General features: G+C 44.8%; 1 protein-coding gene and 1 long non-coding RNA gene across 2 annotated transcripts in view; one reads left to right on the top strand and one right to left on the bottom strand.

The window, feature by feature from the left end:
- The window catches only part of LOC135055753 (uncharacterized), a 58,158-nt gene extending 54,495 nt beyond the window's left edge, over positions 1-3,663 (top strand). Inside the window, exon 3 of the long non-coding RNA XR_010243801.1 lies at positions 3,502-3,663. This is a non-coding gene — a long non-coding RNA (uncharacterized LOC135055753). The remainder of the gene's footprint in view (positions 1-3,501) is intronic.
- LOC135055750 (fer-1-like protein 4) overlaps positions 1-17,526 on the bottom strand; it is a 346,065-nt gene that overhangs the window by 312,679 nt on the left and 15,860 nt on the right. The gene's annotated exons all lie outside the window — the stretch shown is intronic.

Genomic DNA, 17,526 nt, shown 5'->3' with positions numbered 1-17,526 from the left:
GTGCGTTCTTCTAAATCACAAATCCCCAAGGAGAGTCCAATTGTGTCGGTTGCGATGCATGACCTTCCCAACAGTGGACGGGAAGAGGTGGCGCCTTCCACCATTTGCACGCCCCCTGCAAGTGCTGGAAGGAGCACCCACAGTCCAGTTCCTGATAGTCAAATTGAAGATGTCACTGTTGAAGTACACCAGGATGAGGATATGGGTGTTGCTGGCGCTGAGGAGGAAATTGACAAGGAGGATTCTGATGGTGAGGTGTTTTAAGTCAGGCACCCGGGGAGACACCTGTTGTCCATGGGATGAATATGGCCATTGACATGCCTGGTCAATTTACAAAAAAAATCACCTCTTCGGTGTGGAATTATTTTAACAGAAATGCGGTCAACAGGTGTCAAGCCGTGTGTTGCCTTTGTCAAGCTGTAATAAGTAGGGGTAAGGACGTTAACTACCAAGGAACATCCTCCCTTATACGTCACCTGGAGCGCATTCATCGGAAGTCATTGACAAGTTCAAAAACTTTGGGTGGCAGCGGAAGCAGTCCACTGACAACTAAATCCCTTCCGCTTGTACCCAAGCTCCCGCAAACCACACCACCAACTCCCTCAGTGTCAATTTCCTCCTTAGACAGGAACGCCAATAGTCCTGCAGGCCATGTCACTGGCAAGTCTGACAAGTCCTCTCCTAACTGGGATTCCTCCGATGGATCCTTGAGTGTAACTCCTACTGCTGCTGGTGCTGCTGTTGTTGCTGCTGGGAGTCGATTGTCATCCCAGAGGGGAAGTCGGAAGACCACTTGTACTACTTCCAGTAAGCAATTGCCTGTCCAACAGTCCTTTGCGAGGAAGATGAAATATCACAGCAGTCATCCTGCTGCAAAGCAGATAACTCAGGCCTTGGCAGCTGTGGTGGTGTTAAACGTGTGTCCGGTATCCACCGTTAATTCACAGGGAATTAGACAATTTATTGAGTTAGTGTGTCCCCGGTACCAAATACCATCTTGGTTCCACTTCTCTAGGCAGGCGATACAGAGAATGTACACAGACGTCAGAAAAAGAGTCACCAGTGTCCTAAAAAATGCAGTTGTACCCAATGTCCACTTAACCACAGACATGTGGACAAGTGGAGCAGGGCAGACTAAGGACTATATGACTGTGACAGCCCACTGGGTAGATGTATTGCCTCCCACAGCAAGAACAGCAGCGGCAGCACCAGTAGCAGCATCTCGCAAACGCCAACTCGTTCCTAGGCAGGCTACGCTTTGTATCACCAATTTCCATAAGAGGCACACAGCTGACAACCTCTTACGGAAACTGAGAACATCATCGCAGAATGGCTTACCCCAATTGGACTCTCCTGGGGATTTGTGACATCGGACAACGCCACCAATATTGTGCGTGCATTACATGTGGGCAAATTACAGCACGTCCCATGTTTTGCACATACATTGAATTTGGTGGTGCAGAATTTTTTAAAAAATGACAGGGGTCGTGCAAGAGATGCTGTCGGTGGCCCGAAGAATTGCGGGCCACTTTCGGCATTCAGCCACCGCGTGCCGAAGACTGGAGCACCAGCAAACACTCCTGAACCTGCCCCGCCACCATCTGAAGTAAGAGGTGGTAACGAGGTGGAATTCAACCCTCTATATGCTTCAGAGGATGGAGGAGCAGCAAAAGGCCATTCAAGCCTATACATCTGCCTACAATATAGGCAAGCGCAGTGGAGAATGATTTCAACGTTGTGCAAGGTTCTGCAACACCTTGTACTTGCCACACGTGAAGTCAGTTCAGACACTGCCAGCCTGAGTCAGGTCATTCCCCTCATCAGGCTTTTGCAGAAGCAGCTGGAGAGATTGAAGGAGGAGCTAAAACGGAGCGATTCCGCTAGGCATGTGGGACTTGTGGATGGCGCCCTTAATTTACTTAATCAGGATTCACGGGTGGTCAATCTGTTGAAATCAGAGCACTACATTTTGGCCACCGTGCTCGATCCTAGGTTTAAAGCCTACGTTGTATCTCTCTTTCCGGCAGACACACGTGTGCAGAGGTGCAAAGACCTGCTAGTGAGACACTTGTCAAGTCAAGCGGAACGTGACCCGTCAACAGCTCCTCCTTCACATTCTCCCGCAACTGGGGCTGCGAGGAAAAGGCTAAGAATTCCGAGCCCACCCGCTGGCGATGATGCAGGGCAGTCTGGAGCGAGTGCTGACATCTGGTCCGGACTGAAGGACCTGCCAACGATTACTGACATGTTGTCTACTGTCACTGCATATGATTCTGTCACCATTGAAAGAATGGTGGAGGATTATATGAGTGACCGCATCGAAGTATACTGGCAGGAAAAAGAGGCAATTTGGAGGCCCTTGCAGAAACTGGCTTTATTCTACCTAAGTTGCGCCCCCCCCCCCCCCCCCTCTCCAGTGTGTACTCCGAAAGAGTGTTTAGTGCAGCCGGTCACCTTGTCAGCAATCGGCGTACGAGGTTACTTCCAGAAAATGTGGAGAAGATGATGTTCATCAAAATTAATTATAATCAATTCCTCTGTGGAGACATTCACCAGCAATTGCCTCCAGAAAGTACACAGGGACCTGAGATGGTGGATTCCAGTGGGGACAAATTAGTACTCTGTGAGGAGGATATGCACAGTGAAAGGGGTGAGGAATCAGACAATGAGGAGGATGCGGACATCTTGCCTCTGTAGAACCAGTTTGTGCAAGGAGAGATTGATTGCTTCTTTTTTGGTGGGGGCCCAAACCAACCAGTCATTTCAGCCACAGTCGTGTGGCAGACCCTGTGGCTGAAATGATGGGTTTGTTAAAGTGTGCATATCCTGTTTATATAACATAAGGGTGGGTGGGAGGACCCAAGGACAATTCCATCTTGCACCTCTTTTTTTTATTTTATTTATCTCTGCATCATGTGATGTTTGGGGCTAATTTTTTTAAGTGCCATCCTGTCTGACACTGCAGTGCCACTCCTAGATGGGCCAGGTATTTGTGCCTGCCACTTGGGTCGCTTAGCTTAGTCATCCAGCGACCTCGGTGCAAATTTTAGGACTACAAATAATATCGTGAGGTGTGAGGTGTTCAGAATAGACTGGAAATGAGTGGAAATTGTGGTTATTACGGTTAATAATACTATAGGATCAAAATTACCCCCAAAATCTATGACTTAAGCTGTTTTTTAAGAGTTTTTGAAAAAAAACACCCGAATCCGACAAAAAATTTTCAGGGAGGTTTTGCCAAAACGCGTCCAAATCCAAAACACGGCCGCGGAACCAAATCCAAAACACAAATCCCTAAAAATTTCCGGTGCACATCTCTACTTTATATACCTTCTATCTATGCTGTTTTATTATAGTTGTAATTAACGTAGTTATACTTAATATACTTGATGAGTTTCTATTATCTTTATTATTGTGCTTTATTTAATAACATTGTTGTTGTGTTTAATATTGGTCACCTAGCAGCATATTAACATCTATTTGAAACATGTTTTCCTCTAGTCCCGGTTTCCATGGTGATGGGATACACTTCTAGTACACCCCCCACCACCACATCCCTGGCGCCAGCCTCTGGATGCAGCAGAGCAGGTCATCGGAGAAGCACCAGCTCTATGCAATGACGTTAGCGGTACTGGCGCGGTAGTACCAAGAGGCATTTTGAGCACTGGGTGTTTGCTATAAAGGTATGTGTCTGTTTTTATTGTATTTTTTGTTCTGACGAAGGAGAGTAAAGGACTCCGAAACATTGCATCTATAAGAGACGTCTCTGATTGTTTTTTCAGAGTCCCATTTATTGCATTGAATATATACAGTTTTTTTTATTCTCGGCACCGGACACATTGTTTACTTACTCAGGGGTGCCAGTCTCCTTGTATTTTATATATATATATATATATATAGAACAGACAGTAGAGGCACTCTCCAGAATTCATAAAGATGCAAAAAGGTGAATTTATTTATACGTTACACAATACACTCGAATGGTATTCCTTGATATGTCCTCAAGCGCTTTCGGCCCACAGAGGGCCTTCCTCAGGAGGCAGTATGTAATAATTCCATCAGAACATAAGACCAAACACAGGGTCTACCCGGATATCCAGCAGTAAGCTGGGTTATGCCTGACAGGCTCTATATACACCAGTGATCAATTAGAATTTGGCGCTAAACACGCCCCTAATATGACCTCATATCAAATGCGACATAATTATACAAACTAACATCTAAAGCAATCAGTACAAAATAAATACCAAAATTTCCCAACCAAGAAGGGGTAATGCAGGACACACTTATACTTAGCGGCCAGGCTCCATGTGACACAAGTGGGCAAAGCCCGTCCGTTGTAAACACTGATAGCGGACATTCCCCGTCCACAGCTGCTGAGTACAGACGGACCGCAGTGACGTGCGTAACTAGGCAACAAGCCGCACTTCCTGTCTGTGAAACGCACGTGTCACAAAGACGGAAGTAAAGCTGGAACGCATATCGGAACTCTCTTAGACAGAATAAAGACATCCAGTCTGTCAAATCCAAGTAAATTCTGAATTAATTCACTCCAATACGGAATCTATATTAAATAACATGGGACCTAGCCAGTTTAGTGTGTACCTCATTCCCCGGTGTAAAGAGCCAATCAGCTGCAGTTAAAAACCCCAAAGTTAAAGATAATAAACACACAATATACAAACCATAAGGGAATATACAAAAAATACACAAAAGAATTTAGTATTGATCAGACCATACAATGGGTACCCACTATTGCTGTATTATCTCTATGCAAAACTTAATATATAAATAAATAGGATACCTCTTCATACAAAGATGAAGAAAATCTTATGATCCAATTAGTGGGTAACCCCAGTCGACCAATATTAAATAAAAAAAAAACAAAAGAAACAGCCTTAGCTATAAAATATCATAATCACCACATATCCAGACAATAAAAATTCCTACATATGTATATACATATACCTATAGGTGTCGGTCAGAGCATATCACTACCCCTAATCAAAGATAATTTAAAAAAAAAACATCTATACGGGAAGATATGTATCAAAAGTGCTATTGCACAATCTGTATCCACCATAGTCAACGTAGAAAAAAATTAAGAGGGTTAGATTCATTAAGTCCATAGGGGGACACTGAACCCAGTCTGTGGATCCACCTCGCTTCCAACTTCTTTAATAGGAGTGATCGATCCCCACCCCTCTTAGGAACCGGAACCCAGTCAATGATCCGGCACTTCAAGGACGCCACTTGATGTCCTAATGTAAGGAAATGTTGGGCCACCGGTTTGTCAGTCTGTCCTGTCAACAATGCCTTGTGGATTGAACTCCGATGGTTCGCCATCCTCTCCCTAAAGGTGCATGTGGTCATTCCCACATAGGGGAGGCCACAAGGGCAGAGGAGCATGTAGATTACATGATCGAGTCGGCAATGCAGCCGAAATCTAATATTAATCATTTTCCCACTTCGGGGATGCGGGAATTTATCTCCAGCCAACATGGAACGACATGTCACGCATCCAAGACATTTTACACAACCCTTCTTTTGTGGTTGCAGCCAACCACTTTCTTCCTTAGTGAGTCGCTTCGCTGGGTGCATGAGGAGCTGTTTCAGACTACGGCCACGTCTGTATGCCATCATGGGCGGTTGTTCAAACAGTCCCTTTAGTTTAGGGTCAGACTTCAATATTGGCCAATGTCGTCTTAATGATGATCCAATGTTGGTGGATTTACCATCAAATTGTGTAACGTATATCATACGTGCCTCCTTCGGTGGTGCAGACCTTTTGCATTTTGTTCGTGCCCTCATCAAGCAGGTATCAATAGTACTCTTTTTGTACCCCCTTTCCAAAAAGCGGCTCTTCATCTCCAGAATCTGTGTTTCAGCTTTTACTGGATCAGTATTGTTCCTCAATACCCGCATGAACTGGGAGATGGGTAAGCTTGATTTTAATGCCGGTGGGTGGTTACTTGTTGCGTGTAAGATCGTATTCCGATCCGTCTCCTTTCTGAATAGGGTGGTTCCTAATTTATTCCCCTTACGAAAGATTGTGAGGTCCAAAAAATTGATAGAATCCCCACTAATCTGACCAGTGAAGCGTACTGTGGATTCTAAACTGTTTAAGTGTTCCAACATACAGTTAAATTCAAACTCAGTGCCGTCCCATAGCATAAATATATCGTCTATAAAACGCTTATAATAAATGATTTTACTGCCATATGTAGGTAAGATATTAATCATCTCATATTGATGCATAAAAATGCCTGCATAGATAGGGGCCACATTGGAACCCATAGCAGTTCCTGAGCACTGTATGAAATAATCATTTTGGTACATGAAATGATTATTCAGCAAAATCAATTCCAAGAGTTCCTTCGTCTAGGTCACCAAGTTCCACATCGCTAGTGGTTGTAAGAGAGACCCTCTGGCTGATATACCACTAGCGATGTTTGTAGACTCTTTTTTACAGGAACTGACCCCATTTATCCCTAGCTACTTAAAAGACACTGGGGATTTCCTTATTAAAATCATGGAACTTGGTGACCTAGACGAAGGAACTCTGTTGGCGACACTTGATGTGTCATCATTATATACTATAATTCCCCATGATCTGGGTCTTGAAGCAGTAAGGGAGCTACTTATTACAGTAGGGACTTTGTCAATCCCCATTGAGGGGTTATTGGAATTCTTGGAATTGATTTTGCTGAATAATCATTTCATGTACCAAAATGATTATTTCATACAGTGCTCAGGAACTGCTATGGGTTCCAATGTGGCCCCTATCTATGCAGGCATTTTTATGCATCAATATGAGATGATTAATATCTTACCTACATATGGCAGTAAAATCATTTATTATAAGCGTTTTATAGACGATATATTTATGCTATGGGACGGCACTGAGTTTGAATTTAACTGTATGTTGGAACACTTAAACAGTTTAGAATCCACAGTACGCTTCACTGGTCAGATTAGTGGGGATTCTATCAATTTTTTGGACCTCACAATCTTTCGTAAGGGGAATAAATTAGGAACCACCCTATTCAGAAAGGAGACGGATCGGAATACGATCTTACACGCAACAAGTAACCACCCACCGGCATTAAAATCAAGCTTACCCATCTCCCAGTTCATGCGGGTATTGAGGAACAATACTGATCCAGTAAAAGCTGAAACACAGATTCTGGAGATGAAGAGCCGCTTTTTGGAAAGGGGGTACAAAAAGAGTACTATTGATACCTGCTTGATGAGGGCACGAACAAAATGCAAAAGGTCTGCACCACCGAAGGAGGCACGTATGATATACGTTACACAATTTGATGGTAAATCCACCAACATTGGATCATCATTAAGACGACATTGGCCAATATTGAAGTCTGACCCTAAACTAAAGGGACTGTTTGAACAACCGCCCATGATGGCATACAGACGTGGCCGTAGTCTGAAACAGCTCCTCATGCACCCAGCGAAGCGACTCACTAAGGAAGAAAGTGGTTGGCTGCAACCACAAAAGAAGGGTTGTGTAAAATGTCTTGGATGCGTGACATGTCGTTCCATGTTGGCTGGAGATAAATTCCCGCATCCCCGAAGTGGGAAAATGATTAATATTAGATTTCGGCTGCATTGCCGACTCGATCATGTAATCTACATGCTCCTCTGCCCTTGTGGCCTCCCCTATGTGGGAATGACCACATGCACCTTTAGGGAGAGGATGGCGAACCATCGGAGTTCAATCCACAAGGCATTGTTGACAGGACAGACTGACAAACCGGTGGCCCAACATTTCCTTACATTAGGACATCAAGTGGCGTCCTTGAAGTGCCGGATCATTGACTGGGTTCCGGTTCCTAAGAGGGGTGGGGATCGATCACTCCTATTAAAGAAGTTGGAAGCGAGGTGGATCCACAGACTGGGTTCAGTGTCCCCCTATGGACTTAATGAATCTAACCCTCTTAATTTTTTTCTACGTTGACTATGGTGGATACAGATTGTGCAATAGCACTTTTGATACATATCTTCCCGTATAGATGTTTTTTTTTAAAATTATCTTTGATTAGGGGTAGTGATATGCTCTGACCGACACCTATAGGTATATGTATATACATATGTAGGAATTTTTATTGTCTGGATATGTGGTGATTATGATATTTTATAGCTAAGGCTGTTTCTTTTGTTTTTTTTTATTTAATATTGGTCGACTGGGGTTACCCACTAATTGGATCATAAGATTTTCTTCATCTTTGTATGAAGAGGTATCCTATTTATTTATATATTAAGTTTTGCATAGAGATAATACAGCAATAGTGGGTACCCATTGTATGGTCTGATCAATACTAAATTCTTTTGTGTATTTTTTGTATATTCCCTTATGGTTTGTATATTGTGTGTTTATTATCTTTAACTTTGGGGTTTTTAACTGCAGCTGATTGGCTCTTTACACCGGGGAATGAGGTACACACTAAACTGGCTAGGTCCCATGTTATTTAATATAGATTCCGTATTGGAGTGAATTAATTCAGAATTTACTTGGATTTGACAGACTGGATGTCTTTATTCTGTCTAAGAGAGTTCCGATATGCGTTCCAGCTTTACTTCCGTCTTTGTGACACGTGCGTTTCACAGACAGGAAGTGCGGCTTGTTGCCTAGTTACGCACGTCACTGCGGTCCGTCTGTACTCAGCAGCTGTGGACGGGGAATGTCCGCTATCAGTGTTTACAACGGACGGGCTTTGCCCACTTGTGTCACATGGAGCCTGGCCGCTAAGTATAAGTGTGTCCTGCATTACCCCTTCTTGGTTGGGAAATTTTGGTATTTATTTTGTACTGATTGCTTTAGATGTTAGTTTGTATAATTATGTCGCATTTGATATGAGGTCATATTAGGGGCGTGTTTAGCGCCAAATTCTAATTGATCACTGGTGTATATAGAGCCTGTCAGGCATAACCCAGCTTACTGCTGGATATCCGGGTAGACCCTGTGTTTGGTCTTATGTTCTGATGGAATTATTACATACTGCCTCCTGAGGAAGGCCCTCTGTGGGCCGAAAGCGCTTGAGGACATATCAAGGAATACCATTCGAGTGTATTGTGTAACGTATAAATAAATTCACCTTTTTGCATCTTTATGAATTCTGGAGAGTGCCTCTACTGTCTGTTCTATAATTTGAATGCCTTTGCATTCTGGAGTGATCACCCCAGTCGTTGTCTCCTTTGAAGATGTGAGTGCGACCATTTTTTGGATATATATATATATATATATAGTGCTTTGAGAACCAGGGTTGAAACTAGAGATGTGCACCGGAAATTTTTCGGGTTTTGTGTTTTGGTTTTGGATTCGGTTCCGCGGCCGTGTTTTTGATTCGGACGCGTTTTGGCAAAATCTCCCTGAAATTTTTTTGTCGGATTCGGGTGTGTTTTGGATTCGGGTGTTTTTTTTACAAAAACCCCTCAAAAACAGCTTAAATCATAGAATTTGGGGGTCATTTTGATCCCATAGTATTATTAACCTCAATAACCATAATTTCCACTCATTTCCAGTCTATTCTGAACACTGAACACCTCACAATATTATTTTTAGTCCTAAAATTTGCACCGAGGTCGCTGGATGGCTAAGCTAAGCGACCCAAGTGGCCGACACAAACACCTGGCCCATCTAGGAGTGGCACTGCAGTGTCAGACAGGATGGCAGATTTAAAAAAAATAGTCCCCAAACAGCACATGATGCAAAGAAAAAAAGAGGTGCACCAAGGTCGCTGTGTGACTAAGCTAAGCGACCCAAGTGGCCGACACAAACACCTGGCCCATCTATGAGTGTCACTGCAGTGTCAGACAGGATGGCAGATTAAAAAAATAGTCCCCAAACAGCACATGATGCAAAGAAAAAAAGAGGTGCAATGAGGTAGCTGTGTGACTAAGCTAAGCGACCCAAGTGGCCGGCACAAACACCTGGCCCATCTAGGAGTGGCACTGCAGTTTTCTAGCGAGAGGATGAGTGCTTCCATCCTCATGTGAATCTGAACCACTAGCCATGAACATAGGCCAGTGCCTCAGCCGTTCCTTGCCACTCCGTGTCATAAATGGCATATTGGCAAGTTTACGCTTCTCACCAGACGCTTTTAATTTAGATTTTTGGGTCATTTTACTGAACTTTAGTTTTTTGGATTTTACATGCTCTCTACTATGACATTGGGCATCGGCCTTGGCAGACGACGTTGATGGCATTTCATCGTCTCGGCCATAACTAGTGGCAGCAGCTTCAGCACAAGGTGGAAGTGGATCTTGATCTTTCCCTATTTTACCCTCCACATTTTTGTTCTCCATTTTTTAATGTGTGGAATTATATGGCAGTAATATATCAATAGCAATGGCCTACTGTACCATACTGCTATATATTATATACTGGTGGTCAGCAAAATTATGCACTGTCCTCCTACTATATATACTGCGCACAACTAAAATGCACCACAGGTATGGATGGATAGTATACTTGACGACACAGAGGTAGGTAGAGCAGTGGACTACTGTACCGTACTGCTATATATTATATACTGGTGGTCAGCAAAATTATGCACTGTACTCCTACTATATATACTGCGCACAACTAAAATGCACCACAGGTATGGATGGATAGTATACTTGACGACACAGAGGTAGGTAGAGCAGTGGACTACTGTACTGTACTGCTATATATATATACTGGTGGTCAGCAGAATTATGCACTGTCCTCCTACTATATATACTGCGCACAACTAAAATGCACCACAGGTATGGATGGATAGTATACTTGATGACACAGAGGTAGGTAGAGCAGTGGACTACTGTACCGTACTGCTATATATTATATACTGGTGGTCAGCAAAATTATGCACTGTACTCCTACTATATATACTGCGCACAACTAAAATGCACCACAGGTATGGATGGATAGTATACTTGACGACACAGAGGTAGGTAGAGCAGTGGCCTACATTATTGTACTGCTATATATTATATACTGGTGGTCATCAAAATTATGCACTGTCCTCCTACTATATATACTGCGCACAACTAAAATGCACCACAGGTATGGATGCATAGTATACTTGACGACACAGAGGTAGGTAGAGCAGTGGCCTACTGTACTGTACTGCTATATATAATATACTGGTGGTCAGAAAAATTATGCACTGTCCTCCTACTATATATACTGCGCACAACAACTAAAATTCACCCCAGGTATGGATGGATAGTATACTTGACGACACAGAGTTAGGTAGAGCAGTGGCCTACTGTACCGTACTGCTATATATTATATACTGGTGGTCAGCAAAATTCTGCACTGTCCTCCTACTATATATATACTGCGCACAACAACTAAAATGCACCACAGGTATGGATGGATAGTATACTTGACGACACAGAGGTAGGTAGAGCAGTGGACTACTGTACCGTACTGATATAATACTGGTGGTCACTGGTCAGCAAAATTCTGCACTGTTCTCCTACTATATACTACAATGCAGCACAGATATGGAGCGTTTTTCTGGCAGAGAACGTATAATACTGGTGGTCACTGATCAGCAGAACTCTGCACTGTCCTCCTACTATATAATACTGGTGGTCCCCAGTCCCCACAATAAAGCACACTGAGCACAGATATTCGCAGCACACTGAGCACAGATATGCAGCGTTTTTCAGGCAGAGAACGTAGATATTTGCAGCACACTGAGCACAGATATTTGCAGCACACTGAGCACAGATATTTGCAGCACACTGAACACAACTGACAGAACGCTGCACGTCCTCTCCCTATCATCTCCAATGCACGAGTGAAAATGGCGGCGACGCGCGGCTCCTTATATAGAATACGAATCTCGCGAGAATACGACAGCGGGATGATGACATTCGGGCGCGCTCGGGTTAACCGAGCAAGGCAGGAAGATCCGAGTCTGCCTCGGAACCGTGTAAAATGGGTGAAGTTCGGGGGGTTCGGATTCCGAGGAACCGAACCCGCTCATCTCTAGTTGAAACATGTGAGAGAGAAGCCCTCTCTGATGCAAAGAACCTCCTGAGAGGTACAGTGGAGAATACCTTGAAATCCTATTCGGAAAGAAAAATCTAAGCACAAGAAAAAGCGCATGCAACAGCCAAAGGGGCAACAAAGAAATAAAAAGCGCTATTGAAATAAATGACGTATGTTCTTTTCTTTCCATTACCTGAAATAAGTACAACATCTTGAGGGTTGAAAGGAGGAGAGAGAAACAAGTTTTTGTTTTAAAGAATGTTATTGTATGTTAATTGCTGCATGACGGTGGGGACATTTGAAGAGGAGGAAACAACAGAGGGCTGGAAAGACTGGTCTAATTTTTCTCTTTAACAGGCTCAGCCTCATTTTTTTATTTTATTTTCTTGCTTTAATTACCAGATGCACAGCCTGTAAAAAAGCTGATTAGTTGGTTCTTTATTTTTCTCCACTTTATCTCTCTCCAAGCTTTGATAAAGAGTCACATCTTCAGGGCCCCATACATCAGGCATGTATCGGGGTAATTCCCCACTCCGCCAATGCCTGGGTTGGGTTATCGTCAAAGTACAACATGTTGGAAATCCTCGATTTGCCGATTCAGACCCAAAAGTGACCAGAATCATTGAGTTAGGGATTTTTAACATAGATTTTGCCAATCTCTTGAGAAATCGCTGATCATCGTAATCCACAGCTCAGACTGTGATCAGGAAATTGCCCCTAAAATGTACTGTATGGCACACATTACACACATGATTACTTACTCTTAGACAGGCGGAATGACAACGGGAAGTTGTGGGCAAGCATAGGCCATTGTCCTGGACAATGGTGTGAATTTTTTGAACACATACCTACCACCATCAGAGGGTGAGTGTATTACATCTTACTGACCACATGTCTTATAAAACACATACTGTATACCTGATTCCTTCAGTCAATACACCCTATAAGGATATTTACTATCTGATGGTGTCAGTTGTGCCAGAGCCACCTTTTTCAAGTTGACAGATGAATATGCACCTATCAGGAGGCTTTCTTTTGTGGGTGCCAGACCCCTGCTACAAAGCATGCACTGATAATAATGATGATTAGCAGCTGCTCCTGATTGGCTGACTGCGTCTGAATTCATCCACTCCGAGCATATTAGTAGTGTGGCTGCTATGGTTTAAGTCATCTATGCTTATTACTTAATATTTGCATTTGGACTGAGGCAGGAAAGAGGTTTCTTATTTGACATTAGGAAAGACAATGGATATTTGTATTTCACTGAGCTTGATTTGCAGTTTTATTTTGTATTTGTGTCTGAATTTCATTGCGCCTTTTGTATATATTAATAAAACCATCCAGGCACTAATCCTTTTTATGTATAAAACAGTCCATAAAGTATTAGATTGTGTAAAACTAGCTAGATTGGTAAATTGGGTACTCTTTTGTTACTCATTGCGTAAACTTAGCAAATATGCTACTTTCACAGAGCTGGACGCATCTGAAGTGTCTAACACTCCCAAACAGGATCCGTTTAATTTGCCGGCTGTCAGGATCCCGGCGGTCAGGATGCCGACGCTGGAATCCCACCAGCCGGCAATCCTGCCAGCCGGAATACCGGCGCAGAGGGGCTATTTGTACATGCCAACAAGCCCGCAAGGGGGCTCGCACCGATCGCCCCGCTGGCGGCATTCTGCCGGGCAGGATACCACTGTCAGGATACTGACAGTCGCCATCACGCCCAGTAGGATTACGTATGTAATCCTCCCAAACACATAGCTGCATCGGTTTTCTTGGACTCATTCTATGATTCTATTTTTACGTGAAGCGCACCCAACTCTAAATCAGGCCCACAGTGGCTATAAAACACATACTGTATGTAAATCTACAACAGAATTACTTTAAGATATTAGAACAAAAGGTTGTTCACTAAACTAAACATACAATGAAAGGAGATGTTGGGCAGACACAGCTGTGGTAGTGGCAGGCATTCATGAAGAGCTTGTGAGCTGGAATGTAAAAAACACAGGATAGGCAGATGGTATAGTAATATTAATGATTCATTATTCAGTATCACTTGCAGATTTTGCTAAAAAGCAAAATCTGCTACTGATTAAATTGCATGCTGGGGGCTACCTAGCGCAGGGCACGGCCGCCCATCATGCCAATCTGCGGCCAACATTGCGAGCGCAAAACAATTTCTCTGACGTCCTAGTGGATGCTGGGGACTCCGTAAGGACCATGGGGAATAGCGGCTCCGCAGGAGACTGGGCACAAAAGTAAAGCTTTAGAACTACCTGGTGTGCACTGGCTCCTCCCCCTATGACCCTCCTCCAAGCCTCAGTTAGATTTTTGTGCCCGAACGAGAAGGGTGCACACTAGGTGGCTCTCCTGAGCTGCTTAGTGAAAAGTTTAGTTTTAGGTTTTTTATGTTCAGTGAGACCTGCTGGCAACAGGCTCACTGCATCGAGGGACTAAGGGGAGAAGAAGCGAACTCACCTGCGTGCAGAGTGGATTGGGCTTCTTAGGCTACTGGACATTAGCTCCAGAGGGACCGATCACAGGCCCAGCCATGGATAGGTCCCAGAGCCGCGCCGCCGGCCCCCTTACAGAGCCAGAAGACAGAAGAGGTCTGGAAAATCGGCGGCAGAAGACGTCCTGTCTTCAACAAGGTAGCGCACAGCACTGCAGCTGTGCGCCATTGCTCTCAGCACACTTCACACTCCGGTCACTGAGGGTGCAGGGTGCTGGGGGGGGGCGCCCTGAGACGCAATAAAAACACCTTGGATGGCAAAAAAATGCATCACATATAGCTCCTGGGCTATATGGTTGAATTTAACCCCTGCCAGAATACACAGAAAAACGGGAGATAAGGCCGCCGAGAAGGGGGCGGAGCCTATCTCCTCAGCACACTGGCGCCATTTTCCCTCACAGCTCCGTTGGAGGGAAGCTCCCTGGCTCTCCCCTGCAGTCACTACACTACAGAAAGGGTTAAAATTACGCGCAGTATTAAAAATACAGCAGCTATAAGGGGAAAAACACTTATATAAGGTTATCCCTGTATATATATAGCGCTCTGGTGTGTGCTGGCAAACTCTCCCTCTGTCTCCCCAAAGGGCTAGTGGGGTCCTGTCCTCTATCAGAGCATTCCCTGTGTGTGTGCTGTGTGTCGGTACGTTTGTGTCGACATGTATGAGGAGAAAAATGATGTGGAGACGGAGCAGATTGCCTGTAATAGTGATGTCACCCCCTAGGGGGTCGACACCTGAGTGGATGAACTGTTGGAAGGAATTACGTGACAGTGTCAGCTCTGTATAAAAGACAGTGGTTGACATGAGACAGCCGGCTACTCAGCTTGTGCCTGTCCAGACGTCTCATAGGCCGTCAGGGGCTCTAAAGCGCCCGTTACCTCAGATGGCAGATATAGACGCCGACACGGATACTGACTCCAGTGTCGACGGTGAAGAGACAAATGTGACTTCCAGTAGGGCCACACGTTACATGATTGAGGCAATGAAAAATGTTTTACACATTTCTGATAATACGAGTACCACCAAAAAGGGGTATTATGTTCGGTGAGGAAAAACTACCTGTAGTTTTCCTGAATCTGAGAAATTAAATGAGGTGTGTGATGATGCGTGGGTTTCCCCCGATAACAACTGATAATTTCTAAAATGTTATTGGCATTATATCCTTTCCCGCCAGAGGTTAGGGTGCGTTGGGAAACACCCCCTAGGGTGGATAAAGCGCTCACACGCTTGTAAGAACAAGGGCTCTACCCTCTCCTGAGATGGCCGCCCTTAAGGATCCTGCTGATAGAAAGCAGGAGGGTATCCTAAAATGTATTTACACACATACTGGTGTTATACTGCGACCAGCAATCGCCTCAGCCTGGATGTGCAGTGCTGGGTTGGCGTGGTCGGATTCCCTGACTGAAAATATTGATACCCTAGATAGGGACAGTATATTATTGCCTATAGAGCATTTAAAAGATGCATTTCTATATATGCGTGATGCACAGCGGAATATTTGCCGACTGGCATCAAGCCTAAGTGCGTTGTCCATTTCTGCCAGTAGAGGGTTATGGACACGACAGTGGTCAGGTGATGCGGATTCCAAACGGCATTTGGAAGTATTGCCTTATTAAGGGGAGGAGTTATTTGGGGTCGGCCTTTCAGACCTGGTGGCCACGGCAACAGCTGGGAAATCCACATTTGTACCCCAGGTCGCCTCTCAACATAAGAAGACGCCGTATTATCAGGCGCAGTCTTTTCGTGGGCAAGCGGGCAAAAGGTTCCTCATTTCTGCCCCGTGACAGAGGGAGAGGAAAAAGGCTGCAGAAATCAGCCAGTTCCCAGGAACAGAAGCCCTCTCCCGCCTCTGCCAAGCCCTCAGTATGACGCTGGGGCTTTACAAGCAGAATCAGGCACGGTGGGGGCCCGTCTCAATGAATTTCAGTGCGCAGTGGGCTCACTCGCAAGTAGACCCCTGGATCCTTCAGGTGATATCTCAGGGGTACAAATTGGAATTCGAGACGTCTCCCCCTCGCCGTTTCCTAAAGTCGGCTTTACCGATGTCTCCTTCTGACAGGGAGGCAGTTTTGGAAGCCATTCACAAGCTGTATTCCCAGCAGGTGATAATCAAGGTACCCCTCCTGCAACAGGGAACGGGGTATTATTCCACACTGTTGTGGTACCGAAGCCGGACGGCTCGGTGAGACCGATTCTAAATCTAAAATCTTGAACACTTACATACGGAGGTTCAAATTCAAGATTGAGTCACTCAGAGCAGTGATTGCGAACCTGGAAGAAGGGGACTACATGATGTCTCGGGACATCAAGGATGCTTACCTTCATGTCCCAATTTACCCTTCTCACCAAGGGTACCTCAGGTTTATGGTACAGAACTGTCACTATCAGTTTCAGACGCTGCCGTATGGATGGTCCACGGCACCCCGGGTCTTTACCAAGGTAATGGCCGAAATGATGATACTCCTTCGAAGGAAGGGAATTTTAGTTATCCCTTACTTGGATGATTCCCTGATAAGGGTAAGATCCAGGGAACAGTTGGAGGTCGGTGTAGCACTATCTCAGGTAGCGTTGCGGCAGCACGATTGGATTCTCAATATTCCAAAATCGCAGCTGATTCCGACGACTCGTCGTCTGTTCCTAGGGATGATCCTGGACACAGTCCAGAAAAAGGTGTTTCTCCCGGAGGAGAAAGTCAGGGAGTTATCCGAGCTAGTCGGGAACCTCCTATAACCGAGCCAAGTCTCAGTACATCAATGAAAGGGTTCTGGGAAAAATGGTGGCTTCCTACGAAGCAATCCCATTCGGCAGATTCCACGCAAGAACTTTCCAGTGGGACCTGCTGGACAAATGGTCCGGGTCGCATCTTCAGATGCATCAGCGGATAACCCTGTCACCAAGCACAAGGGTGTCTCTCCTGTGGTGGTTGCAGAGTGCTCATCTTCTAGAGGGCCGCATATTCGACATTCAGGACTGGGTCCTGGTGACCACGGATGCCAGCCTGCGAGGCTG

Source organism: Pseudophryne corroboree, chromosome 3, assembly GCF_028390025.1.
Source record: "Pseudophryne corroboree isolate aPseCor3 chromosome 3, aPseCor3.hap2, whole genome shotgun sequence".
Classification (NCBI taxonomy): Eukaryota; Metazoa; Chordata; class Amphibia; order Anura; family Myobatrachidae; genus Pseudophryne; species Pseudophryne corroboree.
Note: the sequence above shows the minus strand (reverse complement) of the source record. Positions and strands in the feature narration are given on the sequence as shown.